Genomic DNA, 4465 nt, shown 5'->3' on the forward strand with positions numbered 1-4465 from the left:
AAGGGGATATAGAGAAGAAGAAGTAAGAAAAGAAATGGATATGTCAAAAGGAAATAACTGGAAGATATCCATGCACATTCACTATTTCCACTGAAATGAACGGCTTTTAAGAAACCTTTCATTCAGCTTCAAATATAAAAAAGAAAATGCTTTGTGCTGAGAGAGATCCATTGAAGCAAATAAGAGAAAATTGACATCATTAATAATGTCCAAAATTGCCCAAGAAACAAAGGGAAAACTAGACTCAATAGAATGGGAAATAGAGAAGAACAAGGAAGAAGTGGAATTGATGTTTCAAAAGGGAATACCTGGAAGATTTCTTGGCACATTCACTATTTCCAATCAAAAGTACTGTTTTTAAGAAACCTTTCATGCAGCTTTAAATATAAAGGAGATAATGCATTGTGCTGAGAGAATTCCAATGACACAAAGAGGAAAGATTTGACATCAATAATAATATCAGAAATTGCACAAGAAACAAACGGAAAACTACACTCAATAGAATGGGAAATAGAGAAAAACAAGTAAGAAAAGGAATTGATGTTTCGAAAGGTAATACCTGGAAGATTTCTTGTAACATTCACTATTTCCACTGAAAAGTGCTGTTAAGAAACCTGTCATGCAGCCTTAAATATAAAGAAGATAATACATTGTGCAGAGAGAGTTACATTGAAGCAAATATTAGAGAATTGACATCAGAAAAAATGTCCCAAATTGTACAAGAAAAAAAGGGAAAACTAGAATTGATTGAATGGGAAATAGAGAAGAACTAATAAGAAAAAGAATTGATCTTTCGAAAGAGAATAACAGGAAGATTTCTTTGGATGCTATTTCCAATGAAAATTAGTTCTATTAAGAAACCTTCGATCCAGCTTGAAATGTAAAGAAGATAATTCATTGTGCAGAAAGAGTTATATGAACCAAATATGAGAGAATTGACATCTAAAGTAATGTCCCAAACTGCACAACAAACAAAGGGAAAATAGACAAAATAGAAAGGGAACTAGAGAAGAACAAGAAAGAAAAGGAATTGATGTGTCAAAAGGGAATAACTGGAATATTTCTTGGCACATTCACTATTTCCATTGAAAAAGACTGTTCTTCATGGGATGGTTTACCTCTCAAACTTGTGGAGGAGAAAGGAGTTTGTGTCCAAGGGAGAACTAGAGAGCATTATTGATCACAAAATAGAACATTTTGATTACACCAAATTAAAAAGTTTCTGCACAAACAAAACTAATGCAAACAAGATTAGAAGGGAAGTAACAAATTGGGAAAACATTTTTACAGTTAAAGGTTCTGATAAAGGCCTCATCTCCAAAATATGCAGAGAATTGACTTTAATTTATAAGAAATCAAGCCATTCTCCAATTGATAAATGGTCAAAGGATATGAACAGACAATTCTCAGATGATGAAATTGAAACTATTTCCACTCATATGAAAGAGTGTTCCAAATCACTACCGAAGAATTAAAGTATAGCAATTCCAATGATAGTACCCCAAACTGAAAGCATTTTCTTTGTGGAAGACATTGTGGAATATATACTAAGTCAAATCACTATTGATCAGAGAAATGCAAATTAAGACAACTCTGAGATACCACTACACACCTGTCAGATTGTCTAAGATGACAGGAACAAATAAAAATGAATGTTGGAGGGATGTGGGAAAACTGGGACACTGATGCATTGTTGGTGGAGTTGTGAAAGAATCCAACCATTCTGGAGAGCAATCTGGAATTATGCCCAAAACGTTATCAAAATGTGCATACCTTTTGCCCCAGCCATGCTACTACTGGGCTTATATCCCAAGGAAATACAAAAGAAGGGAAAGGGACTTGTATGTGCCAAAATGTTTGTGGCAGCCCTTTTCATAGTGGCTAGAAGCTGGAAGATGAATGGATGTCCATCAATTGGAGAATGGTTGGGTAAATTATGGTATATGAATGTTATGGAATATTATTGTTCTGTAAGAAATGACCAGCAGGAGGAATACAGAGAGGCTTGGAGAGACTTACATCAACTGATGCTAAGTGAAACGAGCAGAACCAGAAGATCATTATGCACTTCAACAATGATACTGTACGAGGATGTATGCTGATGGAAGTGGATATCTTCAACATAGAGAAGAGCCAATCCAATTCCAATTGATTAATGATGGACAGAATCAGCAACATCCAGAAAAGGAACACTGGGAAATGAGTGTAAACTGTAATTTTTACCTTCTGAATCCAATTCTTCCTGTGCAACAAGAAATTCGGTTCTACACACATATACTGTAATATATTTAACATGTATAAGACTGCCCGCCATCTGGGGGAGGGGGTTGGGGGAGGAAGGGAAAAAATCTGAATAGAAGTAAGTGCAAGGGATAATGTTGTAAAAATTACTCATGCATATGTACTGTCAAAAAAAAGTTATAATTATAAAATAAAATTAAAATTAAAAAAAAAAAGAAAAAGAAAAAGACTGTTCTTAAGAATCCTTTCATCCAGCTTTAAATATAAAGAAGAAAATGCATTGTGTAAAGAGAGTTCCATTGATGAGAATTGGAGAAAATTGACATCAATAATAATGTCTTAAAATGTGCAAGAAACAGAGAAAAAACTAGACTCAATAGAAGGGGAAATAAAGAAGAAGCAACAAGAAAAGTAATTAATGTGTCGAATGGGAATAACTGGAATTCACTATTTCTCCTGAGAAAGACTGTTGTAAAGAAATCTTTGATCCAGCTTTAAGTATAAAGAATATAATTCATTGTGTTGAGAGAGTTCCATTGACGAAAATAAGAAAGAATAGAAATCAGTAATAATTTCTGCAACTACCCAAGAAACAAAGGGACAACTAGACTCAATAGAATGGGAAATAGAGAAGAACAAGTAAGAAAAGGAATTGATGTTTTGAAAGGGAATAACTCGAAGATTTCTCGGCACATTCACTATTTCAAATGATAAGGGCTGTGTTTAAGAAACCTTTGATCCAGCGTTTAATATAAAGAAGATAGTGGTTTCTGCAGAGAGTTCCATTGATGCAAAGAGTAGAGATTTGACATCAATAATAATATCCCAAATTGCAAAGAAACAAAGGAAAACTAGACTCAATAGAAGAGGAAATACAGAAGAAAAAGTATGAAAATGGATGAAAAGGAATAACTGGAAGATTTCTCTGTACATTCACTTTTTTAGCTGAAAAGAAATCTTTGATCTAGTTTCAAATATAAAAAAGAAAATGCATTGTGCTGAGAGAGATACATTGAAGCAAATAAGAGAAAATTGACATCAATAATAATGTCCAAAAGTGTCCAAGAAACAAAGGGAAAACTAGACTCAATAGAATGGGAAATAGAGAAGAACAAGGAAGAAGTGGAATTGATGTTTCAAAAGGTAATACCTGGAAGATTTCTTGGCACATTCACTATTTCCAATCAAAAGTACTGTTTTTAAGAAACCTTTCATGCAGCTTTAAATATAAAGGAGATAATGCATTGTGCTGAGCGAATTCCATTGATACAAAGAGGAAAGATTTCACATCAATAATAATGTCAGAAACTGCACAAGAAACAAACAGAAAACTACATTCAATAGAATGGGAAATAGAGAAAAACAAATGTAAAGCTCTGATCATCTCTCAGTTGTGATCCTTCTTTGGGAGGAGGTTTCTTTTCTGTATAATCTTTTCCTCTATGAGCAGATTTCTTGGGAGGCTTCTGGAGCCTCCAGTCAGCCTCTTCTTCTTCCTGAATCCTGGCTCTGAATCTCCTCCAGCTCTTGTCCTTCCCCAGTCCAGACTGCTTGTCCAGGCCCAATGTTGCCTCTTTTATCTTCCCAGAGAATGGGTGTGGGATAATGCAAGGGCTTCTGGGAAGAAGTACTCCAACCAATGAGCTTGCTCCTCGTAGAATCTGAGCCAGAGAACTATCAAGCCAACCTGAGTTCTCAACTTGTCATTGTCCAGACAACCTGAGTTCTCACCTAGTAATCCTAACAAACAAGTAAGAAAAAGAATTGATGTGTCAAAAGGGAATTACTGGAAGATTTCTTGGCACATTCACTATTTCCATTGAAAAGGACTGTTCTTAAGAAACCTTTCATGCAGCTTTAAATATAAAGAAGAAAATGCATTGTCATGACAGAGTTCCATTGGTGCAAATTGGAGAGTACAGAAATCAATAATAATGTCCCAAAGTGTACAAGAAACAAAGGAAAAACTAGACTCAATAGAATGGTTAGAAATAAAGAAGAAACAGTAAGAAAATATGTCGATAAGGAATAACTGGAAGATTTCTTTTTTTTTTAAATTTTTTATTATATATATATATTTTTAATAATATTATCCCTTGTATTCATTTTTCCAAATTATCCCCCCCTCCCTCTATTCCCTCCCCCCGATGACAGGCAATCCCATACATTTTACATGTGTTACAATATAGTCTAGGTACAATACATGTGTGTGAATATCATTTTC

Source organism: Sminthopsis crassicaudata, chromosome 5 (genome assembly GCF_048593235.1).
Source record: "Sminthopsis crassicaudata isolate SCR6 chromosome 5, ASM4859323v1, whole genome shotgun sequence".
Lineage (NCBI taxonomy): Eukaryota > Metazoa > Chordata > Mammalia > Dasyuromorphia > Dasyuridae > Sminthopsis > Sminthopsis crassicaudata.